The sequence below is a fragment of the Corapipo altera genome, unplaced genomic scaffold (genome assembly GCF_003945725.1).
Source record: "Corapipo altera isolate COAL_440 unplaced genomic scaffold, ASM394572v1 57, whole genome shotgun sequence".
In the NCBI taxonomy this organism is placed as follows: Eukaryota; Metazoa; Chordata; class Aves; order Passeriformes; family Pipridae; genus Corapipo; species Corapipo altera.
In genome coordinates, this window is record NW_020884905.1 from 8,031,771 (window position 1) to 8,058,864 (window position 27,094).

General features: G+C 44.1%; 1 protein-coding gene across 3 annotated transcripts in view; it reads right to left on the reverse strand.

Annotated features, from left to right (window-relative positions):
* Nucleotides 1-27,094, reverse strand: part of ROR1 (receptor tyrosine kinase like orphan receptor 1) — a 148,514-nt gene that overhangs the window by 87,473 nt on the left and 33,947 nt on the right. For 2 of the 3 annotated variants that reach the window (XM_027651622.1, XM_027651623.1), the window contains exon 1: nt 488-662. The exons of the other annotated variant lie outside the window; for it this stretch is intronic. The gene's annotated coding sequence lies outside the window, so the exon portion shown is untranslated. Of the gene's footprint in view, nt 1-487; nt 663-27,094 lie in introns of those variants that run through there. 3 annotated transcript variants of the gene reach the window in all.

The window sequence follows — 27,094 nt, forward strand, 5'->3', positions numbered from 1 at the left end:
CCCTTCCAATGCCTGAACACCCTTTCCAGGAAGAAATTCCTCCTCATGTCCAATATGACCCTCCCCGGCACAGCTTGAGGCTGTTTCCTGTCATCCTGTCCCTTGTTCCCTGGGAGCAGAGCCCGACCCCCACCTGGCTCCACTCTCCTCTCAGGGAGTTGCAGAGGGTGAGAGGTTCCCCCTGAGCCTCCTTTCCTCCAGGCTAAAGGTACAGGTTACACAGGCACCAGCAACAAAGTCTGGGTGAAAGAGCACGGTCCATGAGCAATGTGACACTTCTGCTGTCACTTTTCTTAATCCTCTAATGTTTCCATGAAGCAGCAACCAAGGTCTGCTTGTTGGACCTTGGACACTGCACAAAGTGCCAAGTTCCTGGCAAAGCCACAACAGATTTTTGATGTGTGTTTGTGTGAACAAGTGTCACCCCCATCTCACATGTCTCTTCCAGAAGAACTGCTCTTTCAGATGACAATATGTCCAAAAATACCTTTCAGTGACCCACAGCAACAGCAGCTCCCAGAGAGCTCCAGGGCTGGGATCCCACACAGCTTTCAGCAGAAATCGCTGGCCAAGACTTTTCCGTGCACAGTTCACCCAAGAGAGAGGAATGGGATCCATCCAGCTCCCCCTCCCGAGCTCCCCCTCTGGCATGTGCCTCCCTGGGGCTGGCTGTCACAGCCCATCATGTCACCGGGTGGTGACATCACCTGACACAACAGCCCGGGGCGCTCCATGTCAGGGAGATTGTGTCTGACACCCAGGGAAGATTCCAGATTCCGGTCCATGTGTTTGCTATCCCAAATCCTTTGTGTTTAATGACTGGAACACCACATCAGCACAACTGCTGAGAGCAGGTTCCACGATTCCCTGAGTCAGCAGCTGCTGCAGGAGGATCTTCTTCCACAGTCACTGAGACACCAAACTGCACAGGGCAGGGAAAGAGGAGCCAAATCCCACCCTCAGGAAGTCCAGGCTAAAGCTGGACCCCCCATTTACCTCTGAGACCTCTTTAAAAGCAATTTGGAAACAGTCCTAAGGAAAATTCATGCTCTACATGCACCCAAAAGTACAACTCCCTGCTTCTGACACACCAGACAAGCAGAAATACAACACATCTAATAAACTCTCTATTTTACCCAAAAGCAAGACATAAACCAGTTGTTTTAACTACAAATGTGTCGTCCTACTACTATATTTCTTTTTCTACAAGATCAAACCAGACAGAACTGGTTTAAAATGCCAGACTACAAACCTATAGGAGTTATTTACAAAAATAATTGAAAATAAATCAGTCTTTCTCACAAATCTCAATGCTGTAAATTTTCGAGATGAAAATATTCTTATTTAAATGGTCCTATTTTGTAAAAATAAAGTTTGAATTGTTTATCCTTAAGTGTAGGGTTTATCCCACCCCTTCTTTTCCCTTGGATTGTTTTGGGTTTGCCAGGCTCCCATTTTCCATGTATCTCTCAACACTAAAAGGAGTTTCCTAAGCAGGAGTAAGGCCAGCCCAGCTGGTCCCTGAGAACTCTCAGGAGTGTTTGGGATATAAAGGATGACTCCATGTACCTTCCCCTGTAAAGATACAAAGAGTGTCCACTGGTTCCTCAGAGAGGAAGATCCCTGGAAGTAGGGAGGGAGAAATGGGATCTTGGTCCTGCCCAGGGTGCTGTGCTAATCCTGCTCCGAGTTCCCCCTCCCTCTCCCTGCACAGGGGAAGAGCTGCCTGAGCTGTGCTGGGAGCCCAACCTGGGAGAAACATTAGATTTTCCCTTTGGCAAAACTTCTTTCCCACTTGGCAGCACTGGGTTGGCCCCACCCATTCCATGACGAAAAACACCTTTCCAAAGTTAATGAATTCAACTGCTTTTCCCTGGCAAGTTCAGATCCAGCTGAGTAACTCTCCAGTTACTGAGTCATCCCCAAAATAAGAAGTCGCCTTGTTTTTGTTCTGACCTCAGAGATTAAGAGGAAAGTCAGATTTTGCCACCTGGGAAGTCTCAGAGAAGCTGGAGGAAAGATAAAGAGTCAACTGGGGAAAATAAAAGCAGTTTAATTGAAAGGGGAATTTTGAAAATGCTGGAGTAAGGATTTCTTCCCTGGCAGGGTTACATTCCCTGGCAGGGTTATGTTCCCAGGGGAGACAGGTCAGGTATGAAACACTGGGGAGAAGTTCCCCACCCTGCACTGTGGATGGGAACTCCTTTCTCCCTCCTTTCAGCCGGGACAGGAGCATCCAGGTGGTGGAGTCCCCATCCCTGGAGGTGTCCAAGGAACAACTGAGTGTGGCACTCAGTGCTCTGGGCTGGGTGACACGGTGGGGATCAGGCACAGGCTGGACTCGATGATTTTGGAGCCTTTTCCAGCCTAAATAGTTGTGGGATTCTGTGATCAGATTTCCACCATAAGGCAGCCCCACTAGGGACTTGTTCTCTCCAAATAATTTAGGCACAGAGGTGACCACAAACTTGTGGATCCTCTTTGGTAGCAGGGATGAGGATCAATCCCTTTGCTGCCTTTTACACCTTTGCAAATGAAACTAAAACCAACAATAATCTACTGGCCTTGCATGTGCTTTAGGTTTTCAGGATCCTCTATCCTATGTTCCACTGGAGTAACATTGTCCTTGGACCTGGGACAAGTTTGGACTGGGGAGAAGAAGGGAAGGGGAAAAGAAAAGTAAATCTCTTATGGGATTTCTGAGATGAAATTCGTGCCAGCTTCAAGCACGGTCCGTATGAAGGGTCAGGAAATGTTCACAGCCGTTTTAAATAGATATAAAATAGAATTAACTTCAAAAATTTACCATGATTTCTGCACATCCTGGAAGTCAAAAAGAACTTCTGAGAAATCTGGATCAGTGGATCAGCCTGATAAAAAGCTCTACCAAAATTCCCCGTGGTTTTTGCGATTCTTCAAGTGAGCAAAACCTGCACAGCCTGTTCACAAAACCCCTTTTTTTAAAAAGAATATGGGCAGTGCAACAAGGAGTGTAAGCCTGGAGATCAGCTCCAAGCAGCACAGAGGTTTCTAGGAAAGAAAACTGAGTTGAAAGAAATGCATTCATAATTTGCAGGACTTTGAAACTCAGATTAAACATAAATGTAGAATAAACACCAAAAGCTTTAACCTCAAGGAATAATGACTGCACATAAAAGCTAAAAAACATTAAAAGGAAAATCAACAGTAGCCATCTATAAAAGAAAATACTACAGTTGACTCTGAATTTTTCAGTTCATTATGATTAAAAAACCCAAAATATCTCTGGCTATGTGAACAAATTTTAACAAAATGAGCAATGACTGAGCAATACCATAGAGTGGGTTTCCGTGCACATTTTAAAGCAATAAAACTTATCTTCCTCCAGTATCTGTGAGATTAACCATGAGTGTTATCTAAAAAAAACAATAAGCAAAACTCTAAAATTTGGTGTTTCTTTATCATATGGAACCCAAAGAAAACAGGTTGCCCTCATCCAGGTACAGAGATTTTATTCCTGCCTGCAAAGGAAGTCCTTCAGGATGGGTTAAAAAAAGGCAGTTTAGGGGCCATCACATGAATTCCAAAAGCTTTTGTCTCCCGGAGTTTAGCTGGTACTGGCATGAGAAATGACTTTTTTTTTCAGAGGCAAGAGTTTTAAAAAGTTTTTAGCTTTGCTTAATAGAAAAGCAAAGCTGGGGAGGAAGGAATTTTTTGGGAGTCTAGACAGGACTCCAAACAAACTTCAAAGACCAGCCCACTCCCAGCACAGCTCATCCAGGGACCAGATGGGCTGAGAGGGGGGACAAGGCCCTCCGAGCCCTCTCAGACATCCTGGCTACTGCTCCGAGGAGGTGAAGCCCCGGGACAGACCAGATAATATCCTGCTACTTAAGGCTTATAAAAATAACCTCCCAAAGTTATTAATTAATTCCCAGCTGAAGGCTGCCCAGGCAATGAATCAAGAGAGACCACATTTCTCACCATTTGCACTGTTTTCATTAAATAAAGCCTCCAAAAGGCCTCTTTTGGGTTCTGTCATCTGGCAGTTGCTGTCTCCGAAGGGAACTGGCTGTGTTGCTTCCTCCCATTATCCATGGATATTTGGGAGCAGGATCCAGCCTGGCCCCTCAGATGTATCCAGTTCTTGCAGCAGACCCTTTGCTATCTAAATACAGAATTTGAACAAGAGCAGCATTATCACTCCTTTACAACCTGGGAGGGGGAAGCTGATTTACAGCCACCCATAAATCTGGGCTGGTGCAAAATAATCAACCCACATCTCTTGGCTTTTTTTGTTGTTGTTTTTTAAAGCAAAAACACATGTTGATTGATGGCACTTTTTTTTTTTTTGCAGGTTCATGTTGATCTTAATGAATTGTTTATGTAAAAACAAAAGCTTCATACCATTCTGAATCCTTTTTAAATGGCTTCAGGGAAAGAGTCATTATTTCAGCTGAAATGACCTTTCATTTCGAATTGTTGCTGAACACAATTGAAAACTTAAAACAGCCAGAACCAAGCAAGATGGTTTGGTTTGCTCTAATAAAATACTCTGAGTCAAAGTGAATCTTTTTTTTCAGTGTTTTAACAATTATTTTTACAGTTTCTGTTGGTTCCACATTAAAAGTTTTACATCTCTAAAAAAATCTATTCGATGCCAATTCTCAGCTGCGGACTTTGTTCAAAGAAAAAGATGAGGGATCCAAGCTGAGATCCAAACCTCAAACTCCACAAGTGATTTGTTATTGGAGCTGCATCCCACTGCAGCATCCTTTCAATCCTTTCTGTGGCTGAGACACCGGAGAGGAACCAACAGGAATGGAGGGAGGTAGAATGGAGAGAATGGAGAGACTGGAGAGAATCAGGGAATCCCAGACTGGTTTGGGTTGGAAGAGGCCTTAAAACTCATCTCGTTCCACCCCCTGCCACAGGCAGGGACACCTTCCACTAGCCCAGGTTGCTCCAAGCCCTGTTCAACCTGGCCTTGGACACTTCCAGGGATGGGGCAGCCACAGCTTCTCTGGGTAACCTGGGCCAGGACCTCACCACCCTCCCAGCCAAGAATTCCTTCCCAGTATCCCACCTAACCGTTTTTTCTTCCAGTTTAAAACCACTGCCCCTTGCCCTGTCACTCTCTGCCCAAATAAGTCCCTCTCCCTCCTTAAGGCACTGGAAGCAATGAGCTCCCTGGAGCCTCCTCCTCTCCCAGGCAGGTAAAGGTGTAGCAGGAACAGAACAGCAACTCTGAAAGCTGGATAGGGCAACTTCTCTCCATGGACCAACTCTGTGCAGCAAAAACAAAACCCTTCTGGAAGCAGAGGGTGGTGGAAAGGAGCATTTTCCTTTATATACTCTGCGCTGGGGCCGCTTGAAGATATAACCTTTAGTACTTGAGGAGCACTTGGATGCCTCAGATGGTTTTGTGTGATGAACACCTGGGCCACAGCCACCAAACATGGTCCCTGCAACGTGCCCTTGTGCTCACTGGTACCAACGGTCCTCATTGCCAAGAAGAAATCAGACATCTTAAAACAAAAGAAACATCTCCCATTTGGCCATCCAGAAATATTAGAATATTATTGTATTAGTTCTGGGCCCCTCACGACAAAAAAGACATTGAGGGGCTCGAGTGTGTCCAGGGAAGGGAACAGAGCTGAGGAAGGGTCTGGAGCACCAGGAGCTGCTGAGGGAGTGGAGGGACTCAGCCTGGAGAAAAGGAGGCTCAGGGGGGACCTTCTGGCTCTCTGCAACTCCCTGACAGGAGGGTGGAGCCAGGTGGGGGTCAGGCTCTTCTCCCAGGGAACTAGGGACAGGATGAGAGGAAACAGCCTCAAGTTCCACAGGGGAGGTTCAAGTTGGATATGAGGGAAAATTCCTTCATGGAAAGGGTTGTCCAGCCCTGGCACAGCTGCCCAGGGCAGTGGTGTTCATAAAACATGTGTAAGTGGCACTTGAGGACATGGTTTAATGGTGAACATGGTGGTGGTGTTGCTTGACAGTTGGACTTGATGATTTTAAAGATCTTTTCCGACCTTAATCATTCTATCATTATATTTATTATTATTATTATTATTTTACTTAGTCTGTTTTTAAAAGAAAACTTAAAGTAGCAGCCAAGCACTTGTGGGGCTGCACTGCCACAAACAGGGTTATAAGTCCCTTGTTAACACACAACCAGAGAGTAGAAAAATAACATGGACAAATTCAAACAGAAATCACCCAGGAGTTATATTGTGCATATAGTGGATATACAGTGCATTAGACTTGGTTCAGCTAAATTCATTCCTTAACCAGCTGCAAGGAAATCAAGCAGGGATACAAAGAACACAGAGAGCAGGTGAGCACCACAGGACTGACCCTGAACCCAAACTCCATGGTCAGGAGCAGAGGCTGGAGAGCTCCCCTACACCTTCTGGAGATGTTCTGCAGAGCAGCCCCGGAAAAGGGAGCCCAAACCTGCCCACGGCACCGTGGGCATTCCCAGCCCCACACCTGCACTCTGGGCTCCTGAAAGCAGCAGGATTTCAGGGCAGGTCATTTGTCACAACAGCAAAGCCTGGTTTTAGTAACACAGCAAACTTCTTACTGTTTCTTTTGATTAAGATGGCATTAATTTGGGATTTCTTTCTATTTAGTCTACGTGGGGAAATGATAAAAACCAGACCTGCCAAGCTCTGAGCTCAGGGGGGACTGGCAGAAAGGGCAGCTGGAGCCTTTCCCAACAGCCTTATGTCCTTGGGATGCCACATCCCCTTCACACCTGCACAATGCTGTATTTACCCACTTCCTAAAGAAACCACTGGGAATTCCAGCCTTTATTTAGCCTTTAAATCAGAGCCTATACAGTTAATTTTCTACTGGATTTTCTTGAAGGAATATCCAATATTCCATTATATTTTGCAAATGACTCAGACCTGCAAACTCATTGTGTTTATTTGAATCACAGACAATAAAGCACCTTCTATCTGGGGAACCCCATTAAAAATAAACGGTCTGAGAAAACTTGGCTTTTCAAAGTGTGTTGTACACTTGGTTCATTATTGTCCCTTCCCCAGCCCTTATCCAAACAGTCCTGACAGCTTGTTTATGGAGAGCTCTGCAGTTCTACCTACCCAGGCTGTGCTGGGCACAGAACCACAGGAGAGCTCAACTGCAGCCTGACCTTAAAAATAATGATAAAAATAAAATTAAGTAAAATAAATTTAAAATTTAAAAATAAATATAAAACCCAAAATCACTAAATGGTTTAATTTGTGGACAATATTGGAAAACATCCTCTAGTGACTCACTGCCAATTAGCCAGAAATTTCTACTTAAAATGTTATACATGACATCTTTTAATTTGATATTATAGTACCCCATATCTCAGGTAATATAAAATTTACTTTTAAATTTACTCTTAAATTTAGCTTTAAAATTTACCCTTCTGTTTGTGGGATTTTTAAGGAGAACCCATGATTCCTTCTGCTGGCAGTTCCATTAAAGCAGAGATATAAATGTTCATATATTCACTGAAGTTATTCCCTGAAGTTACATGTTTATATGTTCTATATAACAGTCTATATATATTTGTATAACAACATACATATGTTGTTTTCTAGACAGCTAAACTCTTGCTTTTTTGAAGTTTGGTTCTGGGAAACTGTTCAGTCCTGACCAAAAAAAGGCATATTTTTATCCCTGATAGATTAAAAGCACAAGTTGCAGCAGTTTAGCTTTGTTAAGTACTGCTCCATTAACATCCTCATTTTTCCCCAGGAGGGCTGGGGAAGATGAAAGCTCCATTTCCAGACCTGCTCCCAAAGGTAGTCTGGTCAATGCCACGTGGCCATGGGAGCTGTTTAAGGAAACATGGAATTAAGACAACTCCAAACTCACTTTGTGTCATCAGTCATCCACAGGAACTGGGATTCACCAACAGCTCTGGACTAGACTCAACAGCCACTTCCCAAACCCCCCTGGCAGCACCTGGAAGGTGGTTCCAGCAGTTATCCCTCAGGGATAGCTCCCCGGACACTTCCTTTAACAACACTTTTAAATGCAGGTGTAACATGGAGTGAAATCCTTGTTGGAGTTCCTCAGTAAGGTTTTCATCTATGGAGTGTAGCATGGAAACATGGTTATTTAAAGCAATAAGTAAAAATACTTTCTAAAGACAATTTTGGGGCTTTTTAAGAACTACACATGAAATGGAGCCTTTTAAATGAGATCATAATTTACAGCTAAATACTCTGACAATGAACACGGTGAAATTTTGTACTGAATCCACATTAAATCCAGTGTTAGAGCATTGCTGCAGAACCCCAAGGAACTAAACCAGCCACAGAATTCCTACTCAGAGCTCAAAATGTCATTAATTCCCTTTGCTTCCTGCCTGGTCCCAGCACTGAGGAGTCCAAATGCTGCCCCTGACTTTGACAGCAAACCTGACACTGCCCACGAGGATGCAACAGAGGAATCACCTGAAAATTATGGATGAGGAGAGATCTCCTAACAGGTGGGATTAACCACTGGACATTAAAAATTCTGCATTTGGGAACTTTTCTGAAGGCAATTTTGATCCTCAGGTTTCACAGCACTGGGACATTTCCAGTGGCTCAAAGGAGTATTCAGGGAGTCTTAAATCCAGCAACTCTTTGGCTTGTTAGGCAGCTCCCGAGAGTCACAAATCCTAACTGAATGTTTGCTGAAAAGCAGGAATGTCACATGGCTCCCCCAAACACACAACAGCATCTTAGTCTCATATTGTTTTCCCTGTCCAAACTACCCAGAAGGCATTAGCCCATAGAGTGAGCTACTGCCTGGAAAACTCCAAGCTTCCAGAAAAAAACCCCATTACATGTGCTATCCATGCACAGGTTGGCTCTGGGGCCACACTGGATAATCACTGCCAGTATATTCCGTTGCCATCTTTCCTCTTTCAGATCATGAACAACAAATCTGCAAGTCCAGGATCAGCACTGAATTTGAAAGCAGGCACTTGGTGGAACATCCTCCAGGATGTATTTGGAAGTACAAGATGGATCCTCACCAGTAGAACACCAATTTATATTCACCATTCACTTACATGTCAAAAACTGTCCTAATCTTGCATATTTTCCCCATCTTCTTCTGGAATTTTCTTTTCACAAGGTGCCAAACACAGCAATATTTGCTCTGTTCTAACATAGGAAGAATTGCCATCTATCAAGCCAAAGAACCCAACTGTACTATGTGTTTTGGCTGCAGTGCACCAAGTTTAATTGCTGAAATACCCTTAAAATTTGATAAAAAGGAAAAATAACATTCTGTATTGCTCGAGGAATTTCAAGGCATAAAAAAAAGGCTGTAAAATAACATTAGAGGCTCAATTTCAGAAGTGTCTTTCAAAAAATGTAACCCCAAACGTCAGCTCTGGTGAGCCCTGCCATTAATCAGCTCATGCCACTGCTTTACATCAGTTGTAGGATCTACTACTCTGAGTAGGTCCAGAGAGGGCACTTCTTCAGAGACAGGGAAATCACTGACTATAGTAAACCCTGTGTTTTCTTAGGGGCACTGCACAGCTCCTCAAATGCTGCAGCTGGCAGGGTAGAAAGTAACCACCAGGACAATTTTGGTAAATAAAAGCTGGAGAGCATCTGGCCCATGAAATCCCACATCCCAGGCACTTGCACTTGCCTTTTCCTTGGACGGGCTGAAATGTGGTCAAGCCCCCCCAGAAGAACCACTTGCCACATTCACAGCTATGAAATGCATTAAATAACAAATTAAATCCCAACCTGCACCTGGAACAAATATCAATCAACAAGTTGAAAAAAACACTATTCAAGAGGCGCTTGTATCGACCTTTTAAATTCTTTTTGGTAGTAGAGCAAGACACACAGTGCAATAAAAATGTCCAGTCCCAGAAATGGAACTCAAGGATTAAGGGTACAAGCTGTTGATGGCTTAACCTCACCTAAAACATGTGACTTTGCACTTCAGGGCAAAGCTGTGGAAAGGAACTTGGTGCGTGGAATTCTTTGAAAGGTCACTGGAAGGCAAAATGGACCTAAACAGGACCTGCACACACTGGGTTCATGAGATTTCCCTCCTCCCAGCACACAAAGATTCCTGAGCTCCATGGATCCCGCTAAAACAAGAGAGCCTGTTCCATAACTTAGTCATCCGGGAGTAAAAGACTAGTTAGTAACTGGTTTACACGCATAACAAACAGCCAAATACTCTATTTTACCCTTCTCTGCATTGGTTCCCAGCATCTTTTCATCAAGGATATCTCAAAAAGTGTTCCACAAACTCAGACCAGTAATTATCAATATCCAAAGTACAAGGAACCAGACTCTTCACAGGACTCGTTTCTTCCCCAGGAAAACCCCAAGTGAGCCCATTCCAAGTGCAGCATCCTCATTAGTTCTCTCAAAAAATGCATTAGGAAGGAATAAGAAAGAAGCTGTTAGTGACAAAGCATAAAAGTGGAGTTAAAAACCTTCAGGAAACAAATCTGAATAAGGTTACTAAACAAATATGAGAAGATTAAAAAAAATCTTCCTTTCTCACATCAGAAGTGCAGCGCTTTGAAAATAATATGCTTTTTCGGTAGGGCATTTTTGTCCAAACTCTTGAGAAATCAGCCTCCTGACCCCGAGGATCATTAGGAAGTGGCAGGACACCAGTTTGTGCAACTTGTCCTTGTGACAATGCAGCTGTTCACTGGATCCTCCTTTGCCCAGAGCAAGGAAGAGCCGAGTGTTTGGACAAGTCACACCAGAGACTCGGCACCGCTGGAGAAACTGGTGCTGGAGAAATGTGTCCAGGATTAATGGACCCACAGAACTGGGGCAGAACAGGAACCACTGGGTCAGGGGAGAGAAAAAGCTCAAACACTTCGATGTGCAGCTCAATCCAACACTTCTGAGCATCCTGTGCTATTATCTGTACTGTGTGAAATGGCTCTTCCCTGCACAGTATGAACTGCCACCACCACATCCTGCTCCTTCTGGAGGTACAATGAAGAACCACTTCAAGAATACTCATTTTCTCTCCTTCAGCTCCTAGTAACTATAAATAATAATAAATACTTCCATTAATACTTATCTTTTGCAGATAATATCCCAGGCACCAAAGCAGGAATTACCAACTTATTGCAAAGAGAATTAAGAAAACAGCTCCTGTTGGCTGAAGCTGAATTCCTGATTTGGAACTTCACATTCCCACATACACAACTAGAAGCCCACTGTACAAACACTAAGTAAAATGCAATTTTCTGTGAAGAATTTTGAATCAAACAGGATTTGTGAAGGCTAAACCATGATGCTGCATTTTAGTCCCTGGGTGATATAAACTGATGGGAGGAAGAAATTATAGATGTTCCACTTCTGTACAAATTGAGAAATGGACAATCCCATTTTTGTAACTTCTAATTCATATTCTTACCTTTTCTTAACCTTCAGTATGACTTACTCAAGCTAAATATTCTAATATAGTAAAATAAAGTGGGTTGAGTAAGAGAAGACAAAGAAAACAACTTGATCACTGGGATTGAAGTTTGTTGCAACACTCTCAAGTGAAGTGTGATGGAAAAGTCCCTGCATTGCTCCATCACTGACAATCCAGCCTGTACCTGCAAAGTGTGAGTGTTACTGAGTTCCACCTCCATGTGTCACCCTATAAACACCACCAGTACATGGGGTACTAGCAGGGATTACTGGGAATTGCTTCTCACAGGAGGACACCCTTTGCTCCCAGCTGGGACTGAGGTGGTGATGATGCCTGACACAGTTGTCCACAGAATGCAAACTTCATGAGGAATAACTACTCAGTTCCTACTGTCCTGTTTGTCACCATTCTGCTCCTTTGAAAGCAGCACCGGTGCCATCCCCATCCCACACTGCAGGATGCCAGCCCTGGAAGGTGTTTCCCAGCTGCCCAGGCACTGAAAAAGCCCTTCCAGTGCTCTCCCAAAATATGTGGATTCTGGAGACATGAGTGACTTCAGAAATCCTTACAGCTCCTAATTAAAAGGACCTCTCCCCTCCTTCTTCCCTGTTAAGCAGCAGCAGGAATGGTTTCCATGGTGAATGTTTGGATGCAGAAGAATTTGAGAGACTGGTGCATCTCTGCAATTTACCTTCCAAGGGTAAGACTAAGCCAAACTAACCAGGTGTCACAGAGAAGAAACCCCTGTGTCACTGCCACATGGACCAGCAGTGACTAACACACACACAGAGAGAAACTCACAGAAACCAAACCAAAAAACACGTTTTTCCCATGTAATCACCAAAAGATGGGTAATATTCACCTTCAAACCAAGACGAACTTAGACAACCATTTCAGTGAAAGTATATTTAAGCTAATTTGCACGAACATGCTAAATTCAGCAGTTAAATTCATGTCTCACATTCCTCTGTGCTGCTCTCCACACTGGATGACGTGGTGACAGACATGGAGGAGTGAAATCATAGCACTATCTCTTGGAAATTGCCAAAAAAGTGATTTCTCACCATATGGGACCTGTAACAGCCTTAAAGTGTTTCAGCCTCTTACCCTCAATTGCTTTTCCCTTCCCCAGTGTGACACAGTCACTCACCTAAAATTCCCCAGCTCAGCAGTTTCCTGGGGATCCTGATCCAAAGGGGTTTTATCTCTGCTCTGACACGAGATTAAGAGTTATGTTAATAACATCACATATCAAGATGATATCAAAAACCAGACCTATCCTTCAGCTTGTTTAATGTTAGTTCTGGCGACGCCTTAAAGCAGAAATCACGTCTGGAAACTTTATCTGAAAGTTCCTGCCCCAATAGCACAATCCTGTGCTCCATCACCAAAAGCCTGAGCTCAGCATTCTAAAAGCCATCTTCATATTTCACCACCTTCTGCATGTCCTCTCTGTCCCAGTTTGACATTTAAACCTTCTCCCAGAAGGAAATTATCCTCCTTGACTGGAGAAACCTAGAAGGTGTGTCAGGTCACGCACAGGACTCTTGTCCTTCAGGATCTCCTTGACACGAATTTGCCCCAAGAGCATTTTCTGCCTAATATAATGTGGATAAAATCTGTTTTTACAGCCCAGTTTTCCCTTTAGCAGGAAGGTTGTAGGACTGGGCTTCACTGAGGGTATCAGGACTAGGGTGCTCACACGGACCCGCAGCACAGTCAGGGTGTGTTACCAAAAAAAGAGCGTTTTTCAGTAAGAAAAGCAGCTGGTGATTCCACTATTTATTGCAAACCCACAAAATCAATCATTTCTAGTATTACTTTATCTAAATCTGGGTTTAAGGAATCTGCTGTTTATCATGCTACAATCTCACTGTTACCAGTTTCATCACAAGAGACCTTATTTCTCCACAGAAATAGTAATATTCCAAAAAAAAAAGGGATATAGGATAGGGCAGTGATGAAAATGTTGTCTACAGCAACATTCACTGCCAAGTTAAATTTCTGAGGTCAGCAGTATTACTATTACATATAAATTTATATCCTTAAGTGATTTGTTGCATTGGAGTGTTTGCATATCTCTCCTCTTGGAAGTCGGACAATCATTACAAACCAGCTTTGGAGATGACCCAGTAGGTTCTGTGTCATGTATTTCTCCAAAGTTAAACTGTCTGAATTTTTCTTGTTGTGAAAATGAGAGAAGTGCAAAGCCTTTTGGACTTAACCCTGAGATTCTCCCCTTCCCTTTTTCTGGGATAAGCAGCCCAGACCCCACTTAATGCAAGGGCACTATTTATTACTGCCCTGAAACACACCCATCCAGACATTCCCTAATTGTGGAGGACAAATCCACCAGTGATGGGGAGCAGAGGAGGAAAGCGAGGCGTCGGTTGAGGTTTTCTCCCTGTATGTGCTCAGTTAGTCATCTTTTCCTGCTCCTTATTTTTCATGGCAAGCCCTGAATTTTCACCTGGGGTCCATCAAAGACGTGCTCAGTGTTGTGTGTACAAAGTGAAGGAGAAGATGATGAGGTTATTCTGCCTCCTGCACTCCCTCCAGAGCTTGTGGGGTGGTCTGGTCAGGTCCAAAAATCTCTTAAAGGAGCAACAGCACCACCAGAACTCGCCTGAACTGACTCCTCCTGGCAGTGTCTGGATATAAAAGCTGGAGCAGTGATGGGAATGGAGGAATTCCTCCCCAGGTCAAGGTTTAGGTGGCACCTGAAGGAAGCCTGCCCTCGAGCTTTCCCATGCTGTGCTTATTCTCTGGGTAAACACAAGACCTCAGTCTCCACACTTGTCAATTTGGCACCTTTAACGAGCAAGAAGTTGGTTTTATTAAAGGAGGAAAAACATAGATTTCCATCACTCCTTATAAAAGAGCAAGAAAATGTCAAACATGGAGGTAAAAGTCATATTTCAACCCAGCTCCAGCCCAAAGTCCCTTTCCCTCTGCACCTGCACGGGGATGAACATGTGCTGGATGGCTGTGTACGGGCTCAGTGTTCAACATTTGAACTGGACCTGCTCCAGCTTCTGAATAAATATCTCTTTGGGGGGAGAGGGAATTGCATTCCAGAGGCAAAATGCACTTTTTCTTCTCCTAAATTTTGAAAGAAACATGTACTTGTGAACATCAGGAGTCATAGGAACTGAAATCCTTTCTATCTCCAGCCTTCAGCACCGTGTCCCCCCAGCCTGACCACGTGTCCAACTGAGACGAGAGGGCTGCACTCACAAGGGTCTTCCTGGGTTTTTCTTCCTAAATAACACTTATTTCTGGTGGGGGCACTTTTGGGGAACTACAGAAGGCACCATTCAGAGGGGTAAGAAAGCCCACTTGGGATCCAGAGGGCAACACCCACTTCGTTTTACACAGGGTGGTAAATTATGAACAATTTAAGTATCTTGGAAATCCTCCTGCTGGATGGTGAAAGACCATCTTAACATTATTTATTTATTATTTAACTAACATTAAAAGAGGAATAATAAAAAGAGCTTTTTGTTCTAAATAGAGTTTTAGGTAAATAGCTGTGCTCATGATTACGTGGGGAAAAATCACACAGGATCTGGGTGGTACACAACAGGTTGCCCAGAGAAGTTGTGGATTCCCTGTCCCTGGAAGTGTCCAAGGCCAGATTGGATGGGGCTTGGAGTACCCTGGAATAGTGGAAGGTGTCCCTGCCCATGGCAGGGGTGGAACTGGATGCTGTTTAAGGTCCCTTCCAAGCCAAACCATTCCAGGATTCTGTGATTCTACCCCTACACTGGGATCTTGCCATCACTGTGCAGTGCAGTCCAACCACGGCTCCAACAGATGTTGGGAAAAGGAAGCTGCCTGTGGACCACCAGCTGCTATGCCCCTGCTTCCCAGTAAAAGTATGGAGATCCCCCTTGGATGGTCACCCTGGATGTGCCACACAAACTTCCACTGGTCTGGAAACGCCTAAAGGTGGTAACTCTGCTCACCCACAAACTGTTTGTACATGTACAAGTGGTGGCAGAATTGGCTTTGGGGATAATAAGAGCAACTTTAAGTTCTAAACCAACTCTTTACCATCCCCATTTTAGGTCTATGGTATAAACAACCCCAAAAATTAACATATTTGAGAACAAAGGGAGCTGTGGAAAAGCATAATGAAGGAAGCTGAACAGAAAAGAAGAAAGGAACAGATGTCAGATTATACTTAAACAAAGTTACCAGTTTATTTTCCCACTGATTTGAATATCTAAAATATACATTTTTGCCAAGGCAAACAGGTGATTAAAATACATTAAAAATCCCAGTAAGCAATGGGCTACACTTGTATTTGCCTGATATTTGTCAGCCATTGCCCAAGTTCCAGCACAGGCAGAGCACAGCAATAATAATATTAATGTGACAAAGGCTGCCTGTTAATTGCAATTAACTGTGGCCTCACAAAAGGAAAGATGCACTCTGGAGTGCACACAAGGCTCATTTACCCTGCAAGGACAGCGAGATGAACCTGGCATGAAATGTTAAGATCACAAATGCTGTTGGCAAGGCATCTGACAGGAGCTGCTGGCTGGGATGAGCACGGATTGCACAAAGGAGCCAAGAGGGAAAACAGCCGGGAATCAGCCCCACAAACGTCCTTTCACTGAGGAGCGCCAGGAATGGTGGGCTGCTTGCACCAGGGATGCTGTGGCTGGAATGCTGGGAGTGCCAGGGATAACCTCTGGAGGAGGGAATGCTGGAGGATGGAGGGTGGTTGGGCACAGTCTCCTTATTGCTGAGGAACTGAACCGGTGCCATCGTGAGCTAATTACGGGTCTTGCCCAAACTTCTCCCGCTGGAAAGCCATCCCAGTGCCTCACAGCTCTTCCACTTTGAAAACATGAACTGAAGTTTGCTGATGGCCAGTTTAGACAAATTTCATTTTGCATCAGCATTAATCTGCGCCTCAGTCGCATTCCCTGCCTCCCTGGCACTTCTGAGGATAACTGCTGGATTCATCCAGAGCAGTAACATTCCTCTGGCTTGACTGAACAAGCTGTGTCTGCAGCCTCACCAAGGAGCCTGTCCAGAGCTGTGGTGGTCTCCAGAACCATAAACCACAGCTGTGCAGAGAATTCCAGGGGTCTTGTCCTTGCTCCACTATTAATATCAGCTCCCACCCTAGGACACCATCTGCCTGCCCACAGGGATGATTCCCAGTTGGATTCTTGCTACGCTCCCATTTCCCTTCCTTTTTCCATATTCTCCAAGTGTTCCAAAAGGGAAAAAACACAGAGGACAGAATGTTACCTCAGAGAAATCCAGTATAAAATTCCCATCTACCTGGAACAACAAGCAGGCAAAGGAAAAGCGTTCTTAGGAAAAGCATCTGTGAGACAGAAAAGCTCCCAAAGGGCTGGACCGAGAATCTTCATCAAGAAACACCAACTCACATGGTGGGCACAAGTGGGATTTAGAGCTTAGTTATGAGGAAAGGAAAATCAGGATGGGTACTAAAGGAGTGTGAAAGGAAGACAGGGACCACATTGCTCAAGAAGAACGTGTGACAATTCAATCAACATGTTTTAAAGGACTAAATTCCATTACAAAGCCACACGATGACATGTATTCCTGGTATGCTGCAGTAAAGTTAATTTGTCTGAAATTTGTTCTGACTTCCATGGGAACCAAGTTTTCCTTATGTTGTGACAGTTTATACTCCAGCATATGAAAGATATACTGATCACCCTCCTGGACATTTGCTATGGAAAACTAACCAGAAATTCTGAATAACAAACAGCAACAATGGCACAAAGGAAGTAAATAAGGTGATTTAACTGCTACAAAAGAAAGGCTTTAATCAACAGAATTAATTTGCTTGAAAAGGAAAAGAATCCCTGGATTTTAGAAATGCTGACCAGAAATTCTTTCAGAGAGTGAGTTTCCAGCAATGCCAAATCTGCACACTCCAAACATCACCTGGAGATGGTTCGGTGCTGCAACATTTGAACAGACCCTCCCTTGCTGACAATAACCCCTCCAGCCCTGGGATGGCACTGGGGATTTGCCTTTCCATCCCAGCCCCTTGGCAAAGTGCCTTGCAGTTCCCACAGCTCCCAGTGCCGGGATGGCCCCCCTCCAGGGCAGCTCCCGAGGGTATGGGAAGCAGGACTCCCTGGCTCGCCACCAGGAGCTGATGTGGAGCCAGAGCCTGCAACCAAAGCTGAGCCAGACACTTTGGAGCCGTGGCTCCTCAGACTTCCAGTTTCCTGGCTTCCCTTCAGCCCACCTGGCAGATTAAAGGGCAGCCCAGAGCTTGGAAACATCATTCCCAGGACTGTGTGTCGTAAGGAGCCCATGGCTCCACACACCCCCCAGGCAGCTTGTCCCGAGTCAGGGCCCGTTCCCTTTAGAGGGAATTTCACAGCTTTGGCTTTCCCTGCAACCCTGAGCAATCCCACAGCTTTTAAAGGCTGAGCCCTCCCTCGGTGGTCATCATCCTTCTCCACACAACTCCAATTTGAATCCTTCAAAAACACAAACAAGTCAATCCAGGGGGGAGAGCAGGAGCCAGCAGTTCCCAGTTTTGTGGATCAAGAGATTCTCTGCTTGAGTTTGTGCCCCTGCAGATTTCATGGAGCTGCACCACTGCCTGTGGTGCTTCCCTTCAACCCACCTCCAGAGCTCCCAGTCTGTGCCAAGAGGTGCTGGGACACTCCAGCAAAGCTGCAACATGGCCCTGGGAGCAACAATTCCCATTAAAGTCCTCAGGAGTGGAAAAAGATCCAGGAGAGAAAATCACAGATGTAATTTTACAGCTTTCTAACTCAGCTTTATATGAAACAAAGAATGAAATGAAGAACAGTGTTTGTCCTTAGAAATGAAACATAACCTCCAAACAAGAGACTGATCCTGAAGGTCCAGAAGTGCTTTAAAACTTGATGACACAAAACTTGCTGATGTTCCAGATCAGCCCTGAGGTCTCTCCAGGACAGATGCTCTGTTAAAAGTTCTCATCCAAATTTTTTTGAAATTATCAGCCACGGCCCTGTGTGCACCCCTTGAAGCCAGTGTATGCAGATGGGCTTTAATAAGATTCCCTTAAAAACAGCAGGACCCATCAGATGTCCCTTGGAATACTGAAAGGAAAACACAGGTGTTCGCTAGCCCGCAGAAAGAAGAACTATCACACTGACTAAACCTTGAACCACACTCCCAGGACAGACCTGACCCTCCTCCTGCCCTCTTCAGGTCTCCTCTTCCCAGTCCGTCTGGTCCAATGAATGGGAAAACATCATTTGTAGCTCATCCCAGGATTTGCACGTGTAAGTGGATAACCTCCAGGAGTCAGGAGCGTGGGGCAGAAGCAGCGCTGGCCCACAGGGATGGGGTTACCAACATCGCAACTCTCCACTTATATCAGAAAAAACCACATTGTATCACCCTAAGAAACACATCCCAGATTCCCAAGACACCGTTTCTTATTCCTAGCAGCTCTTCCAAAACACCCTTTTCCAAGTCCTTCCTCTTCTGATGAACATCTGAGATTCCATCCTGCTCCCTCTCACTCTCTCCTTTCCCTATCCCTGCTTCCCTTTTTGAAGCTAGGTTGGACCACACCCCGGAGCACTTCAGAGCTACACACCCTGCTTTATAGGAATATAGAAAAACAAATGAAAAAATTCCAGCTCACTGTTTCCAAGGGTCTTCTATCCCATGTGGGAACTGCGATCCGGCAGTGCTGGGATGGAGGCAGGGTGAGGATCAAGGGGTTACTTCGAGCTGTGTGGCCCAGGCACAGCCTCAGCCCCCCAGATTTGCAGCTCTGTGAGTGTGATCAGCTCGTGGAGAGACAAAATCCCTCCTTTGGGAGCAGAGTCAAATGTTCTTTTCCTGCTACAGCAACGCCTTTGGAGCGGGAGGAGAAACGGGTCATGCGAGGGCTCTGTGCTCCTCTGGCCTCTCCAGGCACTCCCAGCTCGTGGATCCCAAATCCATCGTGGTGTGCAGAGAAAGTGTTAAATCAGGAATTCTCTTACTGCTCAAGTCCCAATGAAACCACAGCAGCTTTTTGGTCCTTTTCCCAAAAACGGGCCCACCAGTGTTCACTTTCTTTAGAAGCCAAACAGCATTTTTGGAGAGCAGTTCAATATCTCCAGAGGTGTAAATCACCACCCTCTATCTTATTAGAAACATTTGAAAGAGGGCAAATGCTTTCAGAGCCATAAACTCTGGATTCCATCCGTGTTCCAAAGCTGCAGCGAACACACATTCCTGACTCGAACTGCTTTTAATTTGCAGTCCCTTGAAAGCACAAAAGTCTAAATAAGGAATCAACTTAAATAACAACAACAAACCAGTGAAAAAATTGTCCCTTTGCAGCTTTTTAAAATAAACTGGAATTAGGAATCCCTCAAACGCCGAGGATGTGTGTCCAGTGCAAAGGCAGCCGGAGTTTCCCAGGAAATGCAGTGTAATCACTGCTCCACCACGGATTATTTATGGTCACAGGGCTGATGGAGCACTGGAAACTAAAGCAACAACTCTCCCTGCCTGCTGCAAAAGGATAAAAATCCTGGGTTACAATGAGAACAGCAGAATGGAAACCACAGGAGAGCTGAAGAGCAAAGAGAAGTTGCCACATCTTTTGTGAACACAGGTCCTGAGGAGCCGTACCTGGAAGCACAGTGTGGGCAAGCACAGCCCAAGACAGGATTTCTCAGCAGCCCCAGTTGTTCTGGGGACTGGCAGGGTGCCCTTTAATTAAAGATACTGCCAGTTATCTCCAACCACAATCACTGTCCCAGTGATCAGATGGGAGCCAGTGCTCCGGCACATTCCCTGAGGAAATCACGGTACGAACCATGGCAAGAGCAGAGCTTTCAAACACACCTTAAATGTACAAACCCAGCAGAATTCCTGCTCATGAAGCAGATAAAAACTGATGCAAACATTGGTGTGCTTGCAAATGCCTAATTAAAACATCAGTTCTTGGTGAAAATCCTCAGGGAACAAGGACTGCTGTGAAATTGTGGAAGTGCAATTTGAAATCATGACTGGGCAGGAAACACTTTTCTTCCCGTGCATAACCTGCAATAATGGAAATTTTTCCAAATAGTTTTCAGTCTTTCATTAGAATTTAAAATCCAAGTGACAAACTTTTAAGGAAAAATGAAAAAAAAAATTCCCTAGAAAACTTTGCTTTTAATGAAGAAGTGGACTTTTTCCCTGACTCCAAAGTTTCAGCCAAGATTCTCTGTAAGGCATCAGGAATTTACAGTGTTTTACTTGCACAGCTGCTGCTCTGCATTCACAGAAAGCACCTTTTGTCAGAGCAGGGGAAGAGCTGAATAAAGAGCAGGAGAATAAGTGTCATTTAATCACTGGGGGGCTGCCTCCTTCCTCCCTAATCCATTGTCAGCAGAAAAAGCTGTATTATTGGAAGCAGATTAGGGACAATATGGACTTGCACTGAAACACGGGACACATCCAGAAGGTTTCCTTGATGGTACTGAGGGTTCAAGAAATATCATTAACCTCAAGTATTATCACTCAGCAAATTGATTTTAACTCCTCAAAGCCCATGAGACAGAAAGTACTCAACCTCTGAGCATCCTGATCCAATGGAAAAGCTGGATTTCGCTTCTCTCTCCCTCCCTGGAAGTGTCCAAGGCCAGGTTGGAGCAACCTGGTCTAGTGGCAGGTGTCCTGCCCACAGAAGGGATGAGCTTTATGAGCCTTTCAACTCAAACTATTCATGATTCAGCCCAAGCTGCTCCATGATTTTAGGTTTATTCACCAGAAATATTGAAAGACACTGAATGTATAGATAATGCAAATCACAGGCCTTTAATACACTTTCCAAACATTGCTCATTGTTTACCTTGTTTTCAGTATAGGAAAAAAATACTGGCACTCTAAATAAGCTGTCAGGGTTAATAATGCCTTGCCATCAGGCATTGCATACATATATATTAACACATATATATAAAATATAGTGTATAATATTAGGTATAATGATCCCCCACTGGCCAGCAAACTTCAAGAGGCACAGAACAATAAGAAACACTTCTAAGCAGCCTTTAAAATCCTGAGCTTCCTAACAAGTTGGAACAAGGATAAAACATGCCATGACCTCACCTTGTGCTTTTTGGACTACACAGGAACTTAAACTTCTCCTAAAAATACCATATGATGAGGCAGTAAATTCTGTCAAGTGAGTCTTTATTAAACCCTGATTGCTATCCTTGGAAGCAAAATTAAGTCATTTCAAATCATTACCTCTGGAATGATGAAAATATGGGGCTTAGATGGAATTGGTGTGAAAAAAAAAAGCCAAATATTTTTTCCAGTAGGAAAAAAAATGCCTGTCACAGGTGTTCCTGCAATAACAACACCTGAGGCTGTGATGGTTTGGGGTCAAAGAAGGTGGCAGAGGTCAGATCAGGTCAATGCCTTGATGTGAGACCTCCAGAAGGTAAAATGCCACAGGGAATTCCGAGGGTGATTCCCTGAAGGTGACATTGAGGAGGTTCATGCTGTGGAAAAAGCAAGTGACGGTGGTTTTCCATGTGCTGCTTCCCATGGGAGGGTCTGAACCGCTTGTGGTTGTTCCCAAAGCAAAGAGGGAGTTTTTAACTCCAGCGAAATGGAGCGTTTTGTTCAGAAAACAAAAAAATAACAAAGCAGAACCAACAGAAAAACACAAAACCCAGGAAAAGCTCAGGAAAAAGAGCTCTGAGAAAGGAGCAGAAACGAGGAAAACCACGTCAGGAAAGGGACACACAAGGAAGGAGCTGCAAGGTGAGTGAGGAGGGTGTCGCTCCCTGTCAGTCACTGCTCCTGCTCGTTCCCTGATCCAGCAGCTCCCCAAAAAGATGAGGAATTCATTGTACCTCACCCCTCCAGACTGAACTCTGAGCACAGACAGGGGCTCAGATCAAAGGCTCTCTTATCAGGCAAAGGAAGCTTCCATGATATTTTCCATCTTCATTCTTCAACCAAAATGAGGAAAAGTTATCTCAAGGCAGAAATAAAATCCCCCTACAGGACTGCAACCTTCAAATTCTCTTCTTGGTGGTTGTTCCCCCTTCCTCCACATTTTTCCGTATCATATACCAGTTTGTGTGGTTTAGTCATAGGATAAGTCTCCCAAACCTATGGATTAGCAGAGGGATGAAAGGCAATGGTATATAGGAATAAAGACCTGGTTTTCCCTTTGAAGTGAGTCACTAAAGGCTGCCAGCTTGGAAAGAGGAAAAATACCTTTTCCTTGCATGCCAACACAGCTCCTGCAGATCTCTTCTCATGAGTAACTCTGCAGGCAGAGTCACTTTTATATATATAGATAGATAGATAGATAAATATACATACACTATATGGTGCTTATGTAAATGGATATCCAGCCCACACCTGCCCTGTATCACACATTCCAGCCATTCCCTGAACACCCCAAAAAGAGATGATGTTACTATTAATATTTCCAGGAATAAATGGAATTTAAGGGAGTTAAATAATAATTTTAAAAAAGTTTTAAATAGAGTTAAAGGAAGTCACCCTGAAACAAGAGACAAAATCCATGACAACTTGCTAGGCATTAATAAGACTCTCCCCACTTCCCAACCACTAGTTCAAGCTTTTTATCTGTATCAGCTGCTTTATTTTATTTTGCAGTAAGACATTTCCCAGGCAAGTCTTGAAGGAGAAGCACAAAAATTGTGCTTCCACAGAAGCCCTACCACACGTCAGGTACACCAAGAGAAGTCAAAAGACAGTTCTTCTCACTGGTTTTTGCCCCATATGCAGACAGATTGCCACTGCATAGTCTCCATTATTCCAGAACCTGCCCCTGCATGTGTCTTTGGCACAGGATTCCAGTCGGGAGTCACGGCCTGACAGACAGTACAAGACACCAGCAGTGGGAAACGGAGCTTCCTGGGTTTGTTTGGGTTTCAGTGTTCTTGCCAAGGAGTGAACTCTTTCTAAACTGTCTTCAAACCAGTTTAATGGGAGCAAATGACAGATACACAAAAGAACCTCCCTCTCCATCCTCCAGCTGACCCTACAGGATCCCAGCCCCACACCTGCAGTGCTGGAACAGGAGCAATCCCACAACCTGTGTACACTTTTCCCCTTCATTCATCTTTCAGATTCATTCCTGTCACTACCAAACCCTTTTTCCTCTCTGAACCCAACAGAAGAGAAAAACAATAGCATGGAAATCCCCTGATGGATTGTACTTTACTGATCAAAACCCACTAAACTCACTGTGAGTCTTCCCTGTTGACCCAACAGACTTTGGGTCAGGCTTAGTTTTTAAACACTTGCTTAATACCAGTGTTGGCATTTGGATGTTTTCAGGATAATAATACCAAATTTCTGATGTTTGGTGGAATCTCTGGCTCAGGCTGGGAGAGCTGAGGGTGTTCACATGGAGAAGAGAAAGCTCCAGGGAGACCTTAGAGCCCCTTCCAGTGCCTAAAGGGGCTCCAGGAGAGCTGGAGAGGGACTTGGGACAAGGGCCTGGAGGAACAGGATAAGGGGGAATGGCTTCCCACTGCCAGAGGACAGGGTTAGATGGGATATTAGGAAGGAATTGTTGGCTGTGAGGGTGGTGAGGCCCTGGCACAGGTTGCCCAGAGAAGCTGTGGCTGCCCCATCCCTGGAAGTGTCCAAGGCCAGGTTGGACGGGGCTTGGAGCAACCTGGGATAGTGGAAGGTGTCCCTGCCCATGGCAGAGGGATGGAACGAGATGGTCCCCAAGGTCCCTTCCAACCCAAACCAGTTTGGGATTCTGTGACTCCAGTAACATTATGGAATTAAAATTTATAACTGGCCAAAGTTGAGAGCAGGAACAGTCAGAAAAACATATATTTATTTCCAAATGGAAAAAGCATGAAGCAATCCTGGAATACCACTGCCATAAGAAGTGAAATCTGGAAATTTGCTTCAGCACTGGATTATCAGCAGGTCCCAGTGCTCCCCTTTAACATCATTTGCTGTGCTTGTGCTGGAGTTTAAAGCCAGGCCTGACTTACCCAGGACCAGGCAGATGCTTTTCATTTCTCCATACTCATTAATTACAGAACCCAGCTTTGGCTGTGGGCAGTCAGGGAGATCCTCACAGCACATTTCACTAACAGTCCTCAGCCAGAAACCAAGTCATGAATTATTAACTTTTAAAGAAATTAAACCCACCTTTCACTTAAGCAGGAGGGGGCTTTCCCTGACTAGATTTTCATTATTTCCACAAGAGACGGAAGTAAAAATAACACAAACCCCACCATCTGCCTCAGCACTGTCCTGAAAATTATTAAAATTGCCAAAATATTCTGTGTCTGTTCTAAAGAAACGCTGTGGGATCAGGTACTGATCACGTAAAGATTCACTAATTCACACCTGGAGCAAAGGTGGCCCTGGCAGAGCAAACACGGTGTCAGACACACAACAATGATAAGAACAAAACTAATCCAAGTTAAAGTCAATTACCACTGTTCATGGACATGAATCATTACAACTGTAATTTACAATTAACAATTATAAAATCAATTGACACAAGTCATGTTCATGGTGCTTTCACCCAGCAAGTAGATCACATTCCTAGAAATCCTGCTGCCCATTCCATGGGAAAAACGATTCCCTCCAGCTACAATAGATTGTCAGAAGCCCTGCAGTCACACACTGAATTATTACAATTAGTACGTTGCTAATTTATTATAATTTTCAATATAAAATTAGTGCCAAGCAATCCCATTTTTCAGTCTCTAGTTTATAAATTAACCCTTATAATTTTCTACTTAAAACTTCCCGAGATTAAATCAGAATTTTCATCTTCCCACTTATGTTGATATCACAGAAGTAGCAACTAAAGACTTTGACAAAATGAAAGTTTTCCAACAGTTTCGTGCACAGACCCAATGGAGATAACAGAGCAACAGATTCAAACTATCAGGATTAACCAGCTTCATTTTTATCCTTTTTTTATAAAAAAGAAAAGAATAATTGATTATTCTGGGTTGTGTTTTGGAAACCATTTCTACCTTATTTTTCTTGGTAAAACAATTCCATGCTACAAAAAAGGCACCAAAGGATGAAAAGCGTTTGTTTCTTTCTAGTTCTTAAGTAAAACCAGCAATGTTAAACAGGTCAGATATAATAAATACAGCTATTTCAAGGCAAAGAAAAATGTTTTCCTGTCCCAGCTTTGAGTGACAAGAGAAAATTTTTACCAGCTTGCAACTCCACTTTATTAAAAGTGTCCAATTGGATTTAATTGGATAGAGATGTCTATGTTATATTGGGCTGCTTTGGTGCATTTTTCAAATTAATCATACACCACTGAAGTAACATTTTGAAGTGAGTGGATGTTCTAGACACCTTTCAAAGTCCTGGGCTGTGGCAGCCACAGTCTCCCACCCCCCATTTTCCAGTTCTGATCCTTGGATTCCCCGGCAGGAAGGCGATGGGCCTTGAATGGAGCTTTTTGTTCAGCCTCCTAATCGCTTCCAGCACTTGCCCCAGCCCACAAGATACATACCAAATTTAGTCAGACATCCAGCACAGACAGGGAGAATTGCTCTGCAGATCCACTAAAATCCACCAGTGGAACATTTTGGCTCCTTGAGGGCAAAGAGGAGACAGCGAGGCAGCTGAAAAGTTCATAATTGAGGCTACAAACCTCCACAAGCACTAGAACTTTTCTATTTTAGATTAAAAATAAGAAGAATTGCCCACCCTTAGCTGTATTCAACACCATATGCTGAAAATGAGGCTGTTGTATTTCTATATATCTATTTTTCTAGTTCTACTTCTTTTTCTATTTCTGTATCTATTTTTTTAAGTCTAGTGTGCCATGGCATAATCCTGGAGCTCAAATCTGCTGCGTGGTTCCCCAGGAAGACATTAAAACATCTCAATTCCTCTCTTCCCAATTTGTTTCACAATTGTTACCAAGACTTTAAACTTAACAGAAGGAACTGGAAGGCAATTTGTGCTCTTGCATTAAATTGTTGTGGTTTAAAGCCATTTATTGTGATCTTGTCACACTAATCCTCTCCCACGCAGAACTGGTAAAATGGGAATATATTTCTCTTCCCCAAAATGATTTAGCAGTTGGAAAAGGGCAGAGGGTGGCGGAGGATCCCCAACCAGAGCCTGGAAGAGTTTGGCCTTGCCTCCTGCTGAACGTGCAGGACGGACACTCCAGGTGGGAATGTCCTGTGAGGTATTTCCCGACTCGCAGCCCACACTCCAGAGGGTTGGAGATCTTGGAAGAAGTTCCCTCTGGGGTGGGCAATGGTCTTGTGGGAGAACTGGAGAGGCCAAAGCTTGGGGAGTGAAACCGCAGGGCTGCGATGGGGGATCCACGCGAGGCCTTCTGGGAGACCATGAGAACCCACTGCAGAATTCCAGCCCAGTTCCAACCCCACGCTCCTCATTTGGAAGTAATTGCCCTATGCAATCCATCAAGAGGGGCCAGAGAAGATATCTTTGTGAAGTGGAAAAAAAAAAAAGAGTTCTTAATTTATACATGACAATTAAACCAAATTGGATTGATTTCTTTTTTTTTTCCCCTTCTTTTTTTTCTTGGAAGACTTTAAAATGAACTAAAAGTCAGAAGATCTGCCAAGGCTCCCTTCCCTAATTAAACACATAATTCCTATGAAAACCCTTTTTAATCCAGCTGCTGAGAGACTGGGGAATTGTGGAGATGTATAGTTTGTGGGAAACATTGTGT